Source organism: Microtus oregoni, unplaced genomic scaffold, assembly GCF_018167655.1.
Source record: "Microtus oregoni isolate MIOR12 unplaced genomic scaffold, Mior012 000057F_ref0000458, whole genome shotgun sequence".
Taxonomy (NCBI): domain Eukaryota; kingdom Metazoa; phylum Chordata; class Mammalia; order Rodentia; family Cricetidae; genus Microtus; species Microtus oregoni.
Genome location: NW_024543833.1, coordinates 10371309 through 10379316, shown reverse-complemented (window position 1 = coordinate 10379316; position 8008 = coordinate 10371309). Strand labels below are relative to the sequence as shown.

At 46.9% G+C, this 8008-nt stretch overlaps 1 pseudogene; it reads right to left on the bottom strand.

Annotated features, from left to right (window-relative positions):
* Positions 1-6076: 6076 nt before the first annotated feature.
* Positions 6077-6392, bottom strand: LOC121438778 (annotated as a pseudogene).
* Positions 6393-8008: the final 1616 nt, after the last annotated feature.

Here is an 8008-nt window from a genome sequence, read left to right as displayed (position 1 = left end):
GGATATACAAAGGCAGGCCCCTTTACAGCCCCGAACAGGAGGTTGAGAGAGAGATTTGTTGTTTATTTACCTCAGCCAGAAGACAATTATCCCAATTACTTTAAAAAAAAAAATCACTCTAAAGATTGTATTTTTAAGCTTATCTTTTCCCCAGAACTGGGTACATATGTTTTGGGAGTGTTCCCCCTCCCTTTGGTTTCAAGGACACACATTCTATCTCATTGGCAGGAAGGGTGGCCTGGGGTCACAGGTTAAAGGGGTGGGGAGGTCAGGGGCCACCCAATGGTTGCCAAATTCACTTGTGAGTAGCCATAGATTTGAACTTTGCACTATTGCTCCAGGCCTGGGTCCTATGAGTAGCTGGTGCTGCAGGTCAAAAGCCAGCAATCTGGCTTCACTTGACTTCAGTGGGTCCTGTATGTTCACCTCAGCCTCGTGGGTATGGAGGGTGTGGGGTGGAACTACAGCAAGCCTCGTGCACCTCAAAGTTTCAAAGCTGAGCAGATTCACACTGGTTTGGAAACGGAAGACCTTCGGGGTGGGTGTCAGGGCATGAAAAGGCCCCAGTTACTCTCAGAAACAACCATCTTTTGTCCAGAATGCCTGAGTGTGCCGTACCAAGGACCAGTTAAGAATTTGTTCTTCTGGGCCCACTCTGGATGCAGCTTATCTAAGTTTACAATGCTGAGGCCCTGAAATGAACCCCACGTTCTGCCTCCTAGAAAAAGGAGAGTAGGCATTAGCAAGAGCATGAATTGGAAAGATATCCCAAACAAAATCTACACTGACATTTAAAAATCTACCACGGATCTGATGGACATTTATGTTTATTAACACAGCTAGAGTTGTTACACAGAAAAACCCTGTCTCAAGAAAGAAAGGAGGGAGGAAGGGAGGGAGGGAGGGAGGGAGGGAGGGGAGGGAGGAGAGGGAGGGAAGGGAGAGAAGGGAGAGAAGGGAGGGAGGGAGGGGAGGGAGGAGAGAGAGGGAGGGAAGGGAGAGAAGGGAGGGAAGGGAGAGAAGGGAGGGAGGGAGAGAGGGAGGGAGGGAAGGAAAGAAGGAAGGGAGGGAGGGAGGAAGGAAGGAAGGAAAGCAGAGGATGAAACTAAAGAAAAAGCCCAGCAGTTAAGAGTACCGACTGATCTTCCAGAGAACCCAGGTTTGATTTCCCAGCTCACAACCATCTATAACTCCAGTCTCAGGGAATCCTACACCCTTTTCTGGCCTCCAAGGGCAAAGGCATGCATGTGGTACACAGACGTATAGACAGACAAAACACCTGTACATGTAATCAGTTAATTATTTTTAAAGTAAGGGATCTGGAGAGATGGCTCAGCAGTTAAGAGCACTGACTGTTCTTGCAGAGGACCTGGGTTGAATTCCCAGCACCCACATGGCAGCTCACAACCAACTGTAACTCCAGTTCCAGGAAATCTGACACCCTCTTCTGTCCCCTCAAGGTACCAGGCACAATTTGGTGGATACAGATACATGCAGGAAAAACACTCATACACATACAATTTTTTTTGGTGGTTTTTTTTTTTTTTTTGGTGTGTGTGTTGTTCTGGTTTTTGTGAGATTTTTGCTTATTGTTTGTTTTTGAGAAGGAGTTTTTCTGTGTAGATGATGGAGGAAGGTCATTGGTTAATTAATAAAGAAACTGCTTGGCCTCATAGGTTAAAACATAGGTGGGTAGAGTAAACAGAACAGAATGCTGGGAGGAAGAGGAAGTGAGCTCAGACGCCATGCTCCCCTCTCCCGGGTAGATGCGATGAATCTCCGACCCAGGATGGACATAGGCTAGAATCTTCCTTGGGGTGCTACACACATTATTAGAAATGGGCTAGTCCAGGTGCGAGAGTTAGCCGAGAAGAGGCTAGATATAATGGGCCAAGCAATGTTTAAAAGAATACAATTTGTGTGTTGTTATTTCGGGTTTAAAGCTAGCCGGTGGCCAGGAGCCAGGCGGCGGAACACAGCCCGTAGCTCCTTCAACATGTAGACCTGGCTATTGTTATGGTTTAAATAAAATCCGAGTCATGGCACCATTGTTATGGTTTAAGTAAAAATGCTACAGGACCCTGAGTGGCTGCAGTGGGCAGCAGGCTATGAGATCATACCACAGGTCCCCGAAGTGGCAGCAGGCAGTGGGCAGCAGGTCCTGAGAGCAGCCAGCCCCAGGCAGGGACGGTGCAGTTCCCCAAGTGGCAGCAGTGGGCCATGAGGGGCAGCCAGTCCCAGGCAGGGAGCCACAGCCCCAGTGGGTGAGAGATAGATAGGCCCACCATGCAGAGTAAGGTTGGATATTTATTTTGTGGGTTATGGCAGGGAAAGGGAAGAAGGAGAGAAGAGCAGACACACACACACACACATAGAGGGGGTAAAGGGAAAAGGGAGAGACAGAAGCTGCCTCTTTGAGAGAGAGACAGAAAGGAAGAGACTCCGGCTGCAAGCAGGAAGGAAGATTTGCCTGCCTCAGCAGATGGGGGAGGGAGTAGGCGGGGCTTGTCTCTTGAAGGGACAGGACAATCCATTACAGCTATCCTGGAACTCACTTTGTAGACCAGGTTGGCCTCAAACTCACAAAGATCCATCTACCTGCCTTTGCCTTCTGAATGCTGGGATTAAAGGCGTTCACCACCACCACCTAATGGAAAAAATATTTTAATTAAAAAAAGAAAACGAAAGAGAGAGGATAGGAGCCAAGCTACCCCTCAAGGCTCATGCCTGGCAATCCATCTTCTCCAAACTTCACAAAGGTTCCACAACCCCCCAAACAGTATCGATGTAATGTTCAAACACATGAGCCTTGGGCACATTTCCATCCCAATCATAATACTACTTGAACCTTTCCTCCATCTTTTGTTCTTGCTGTAGGTCCTAGGAACTGGAAGTAACCTACCAACACTGAAGAGCAGAGGAGGTACTGTCCTTAATCTGTGGTCGAGGAACTGGAAGTAACCTACCAACACTGAAGAGCAGAGGAGGTACTGTCCTTGATCTGTGGTCGAGGAACTGGAAGTAACCTACCAACACTGAAGAGCAGAGGAGGTACTGTCCTTGATCTGTGGTCCAACTTAGACCTTTGGCCACTTCCTGCCCTCACTCTGTTTTTCTTCTGTTTCACAGGACTGCCCTCACTATTTACATAGGCTGACTTGTATAATAATTATATAGTTCCCCAAAAGAAAACCCACTAGCAACCAAAGTAATATCAGCAAGCCTGGTGTGGTTCTGGACACCTTTAATGCCACACCTTTAATGCACATTTTTAATTTTCATGTGCTTTTTTTTAATATTTATTTATTTGTTTATTATGTATACAATATTCTGTCTGTGTGTATGTCTGCAGGCCAGAAGAGGGCACCAGACCTCATTACAGATGGTTGTGAGCCACCATGTGGTTGCCGGGAATTGAACTCAGGACCTTTGGAAGAGCAGGCAATGCTCTTAACCACTGAGCCATCTCTCCAGCCCTTCATGTGCTTTTCTACCCCCATAAAGAAAGAGGGAAAGAAGGCAAAAGATTGCTTCAACATGACACAAAAGACAACCAGAACAGTTACTTGTTTCAATACTTGAGACATCAAGCCACTATTTCTTGAGTTAAGCATTCTTCACTTTTGGGCAGGACGTGCAACGAATACACCCTAAACCTGTAGGTCAGCCACTCCCTGGGTCAAACCTCCTGTTTTAAAATGAAGAAGCAGGAATAGGTTTGAATTCTCCGACCTTTGGTCAGGGTGAAGCAGATCCATCTCTATGGACCGTCTTAACGTCCAAAACACCAAGAAACCACACCCTAGGTCAGGCAGTGCAGCCGCGCCTGTTGTCAACAGCTTTGAAAGAGCAAAAATCAGCTCAGACTCTGACCTTGACTGGAGTCAAGGTGGAACAGGCTCGCACCTGTGGGTCCCCGTAGAAGGTAAACCTGGCAACCTGAGGCAGATGTCCTAGACACACGCGGTAGAAGATAAGTGCCTACTAATTGCTCTGTGAGCTCTGCACTTGCTGCACAGCACACACACGCCCAGACACACACGAATGCTCACTCAAATGTATGTCAGAATTGCAAAAAGAAACGTTTTTCTGTAAGTGCTTCCCTAGTTCAAAACGAAACAAAACGGAACAAAAAACCTGCAACGATTAAAGATTAAATACTCCCCTCCGAGAGGCTGTCGCTCTCCTTTCTTCCTGTTCCCTTTTCGGTGTGCATCAGAACCAGAGCCTCAAGCATACAACACTTGAAATCTGACACCGAGCTCTACCCCAGGCTGAGGCATTTTGTTCTGAAGTTGTCCAACACTCATACTGCAGAACACCACGGGCTGGCTGAGGCGCCAAGCTGGAGTTTGCTCTCCACATGTCTGTCATTCTTGGACTAGCAGGTACCCAAGGTTTGTCCTCATGATTGCTAATAGTCTCCTGGCCAAGCAAGCACAAAGGCCACACCCGATGTCTTTCTCTGAGGACAGAGCTGATGGTAGACACTATCTCAGAGGCAAACGCTTTCCACAAACCCAGAGCCCACAAATTATGGCCTGCAGGCTAGATGGGGTCTGTAGTCTGATTTTGTATAGTGCCTATAAGCTATGAATGGCTTTTATAAAAACCATGAATGGCTTTTGCTTTTTTTTTTTTTTTTTTTTTTTTTTACAGGCTGTAAAACAAACATTCAACGGAGACCCCGTGTGGCTCACAAGGCCTGAAAAAGTTTATGGCTTGACTCAAAGAGAGAAGTGTGTTGATCCCTGCAGTGTGCCATCTTTTGGCAATGGATATTTTTGGACACAGCATTAACTGCACAAACAGAGGTGGATGGTTTTATATTTGTGATTCTTTCCAAGTCAAAGGAAATTTAAAGGTGATTCTCAGAACTGAGGGAGGGGGTGTAGCTTGATGGTAAACACACTCCATGCCCAGGCTCCACCTCTAGGACCGAAAAGAAAAAGAATACATATTAACAACTGAGTAGGACCCAGTAAAGAAGGGAAGATGGAAAAACAAGCAAGCGAGCAAATGAAACCCCAGAAAGCAAGAGGGATGTTAGGGAAAAGTGAATGGTCCGGGTGAAGGATCTTGGGAAATGAGGAGTAGAGAGAAAGACAATTCTTTCCTTCTACTCAGCTTGAGTCCAAGGCTAAGGTCCTTGTGACAAAAGACAGACCAACAAAAGAAGAACATGCAGACTTACAATAAGTTTTGCAGGACATCAGCACCTTCGCCATTAAATGACTCATACTGTGAAGTCAGCGTATTTATGTGATGTTTGGAGAGTGGGCAGTTGTAAAGTAGTGTAATAAAGCTAAAGACACCGTCTACAGGCCACACACAGGGAAAACTGGCCACGGCCTGTTTGTTTGGGTACTTCTCTGTGCCCCTGGGTGGTCAGAAGTGTAAAGAGGGCAACCCTTACACGAGAGTCTTAGGACCTGTTTCAAACCAAGTCTAGAGAAGCCTCCTGTAAGTTTGTGTTTGTTTTTTTTCTAGTTTTTCGAGACAGGGTTTCTCTGTAGTTTTGGAGCCTGTCCTGGAACTCACTCTGTAGACCAGGTTGGCCTCAAACTCACAGAGATCCGCTTGCCTCTGCCTCCCGAGTGCTGGGTATTAAGGTGTGCACCACCACCGCCTGGCTCCTTCTCCATAGGTTCTATAAGGCTCTTCACAGGACAGTGAGGTCAGAGAGCCCTCCCCAAACACACTCTTTCTCTTTTCTAAATCCCTTCAGTTTAATTAATACATTTTGCAGTTTTGTGTCCTGAGTCTGAGTGACAAGTCTATAATTAACAATCGGGCATGCCAGGCAAGCATGGGTGGGCACACAGGGCACAAGTCCCTGAGTTTGCATGTCAGAATCATAATTTTTATATTTACCATGAGTAGGTTTTATTTTAAGGAATGAATAACAGTCGATACAAAATGTTTGCCTCCAAGAAGTATTTCACACTTCTAAGGGAAAAGGTAATCAATATTGGACATTTTCCTTATTCGATGTTTCTAATGTTTAGAGGGGTTTTGGGTAAGTTTCATAGTCACTGAGTAGTTTTGAAAGGTAGGCTTCATGACCCCTTTGACTTCATGCTTTTAAATGACAAATTATTTTATTCAGATTATGTTTCCAAAAGAGAGGGTTCAGTGCCAGTCGTTTCTGAAAGTTTTCATACCATTTCAGAACCACATTTTTCAGATGGATTTGGTGTCACCTGGGCCTGAGAGACAGCAAATGATGAAGCAAAATTGTAGAAGTTGACCAACATCTTCCGTGAGAACTGTGTGAAGGAGTCAGCCGAGGACACAGCAGCACTGCCCACAGGAGTCTGTGGAGCCAGACTGTTTAACACCTCCACCAAAATGCCAGTCTGAGCCACAGATGGGGTCCACACAATATTCATGGCTCCAAATGGGTGTTGGCTTCTTTCGCCAGCCTCCCCGCCACCAGGCAGCCAAACATGGCAGCGCCCTCGGATGCCTCAGCTCAGCGGGCACCTCAGGCAAAAGACCACTGTCCTAATTGAACTCAAGAATCTTCCAGAATTTGCAGGAGGGCAGTGCCCCTCCACTACATAGCAATACAGGAATGTATTCTGGCTCACAAAATATTTTAATGGGGTTTAAGAACTGGCTTAGCAATTAATAGACCGACCAGGTTGGCCTTGAACTCACAGAGATCAGCTTACCTCGGCCTCCCAAGTGCTGGGATTAAAGGCTTGCACCACTGTAGCCCGGCTTTAGCCAAGGAGCTCTATCACAAAGAGAAAGTGAGCACAGGCCGCAAAGAGGCCAAATGTGTTCAGAGCAAGTTGGCTACAGCACTCAGTATGAAGGAATAATGCCAAATGTGAAGCCAGACAGATGTGGTCACCAGCAAGCTGTGGCAAGCCATGGGAGGCAACTTCCTTCAAGCAGACTCTGAAGAGGGATCCTGAGACAGGATGGAGCTCCATTCTGCGCAGAGGTCATCACAGGACTCCCTTCTGGAGGGCAGCTCTGAGAACACAACCGTGCCAATTAATACTCTGTCCTTGGTTTTCCACCCATACCCAAGCCCCCTAAACAGACAGATTCCTTGATGCTTCTAGGTATATATGCAATTAAGTAGAAGCTAAGAGGTCCGTGTGTGCAATTTTCAGTATTTTCTGAACCTTTTCCCCTTCCGGTGTCTGAGATCTTAGTAGTCTGCACTGAGATCCGGGGCTGAGGGTGAGCTTTGATTTTAGGAATCTGAAGGAGACTCCGATGAAAGCAAACTGAAGGCCACGATCCTACCAGGCAGAAACCAACGGATGAGCAGAGAGTGAAGGCCCAGCCTGTAATCTTAGCACTTGGGTGGCAGAGGAGGGAAGATGGCAAGATTGAGGCCACCCTGGGCTGTGGAGGCAGACTGGGGCAGGGAGTGGAGGGAGCCAGTGGCTATTTCTATGTTTTCACATCCAAAAAGCAATGTCTTTGGAAGGGTGAATTGGTGGTATTCAAAGCCCCCCCCCCCCCCGCCTCCCCCGACTTCCCACAAACTTCTTGGCTGAAGTTCAATGAACAGGATTCCCTTGCCTTTCCCCTCTGCCAGTAGCCAACCTCCACACTCCCTCCCACACTCTAGGCCCCTGGAGAAGGGAGGAGTCCGCAGGTGTGACGCCCTCGCTCACACAGGGAGCTTTTGGTGAAGACGGGTCCTGAGCAAAAGCTGCCGGATAAGAGAGAGGGAATTGATCTGTCCTCCAGACAGGGCCAGCCTCAGCTGCCTGACGGTTTCATCACCCCAAGGTTCCCAAACATTCCTTTTGAGTGAGCTGACTTTTATACAGCACTGTTGGAATCACACACACACACACACACACACACACACACAGAGAGAGAGAGAGAGAGAGAGAGAGAGAGAGAGAGAGAGAGAATTTTAGATAATTGGGTATTAATTTTTAGCCACTAAGGGCAGTTACTTCCATAACTATTCTTTAAATAAATTTACTCCTTTTTTTTTTTTTTTTGCTTTTTCGAGACAGGGTTTCTCTGT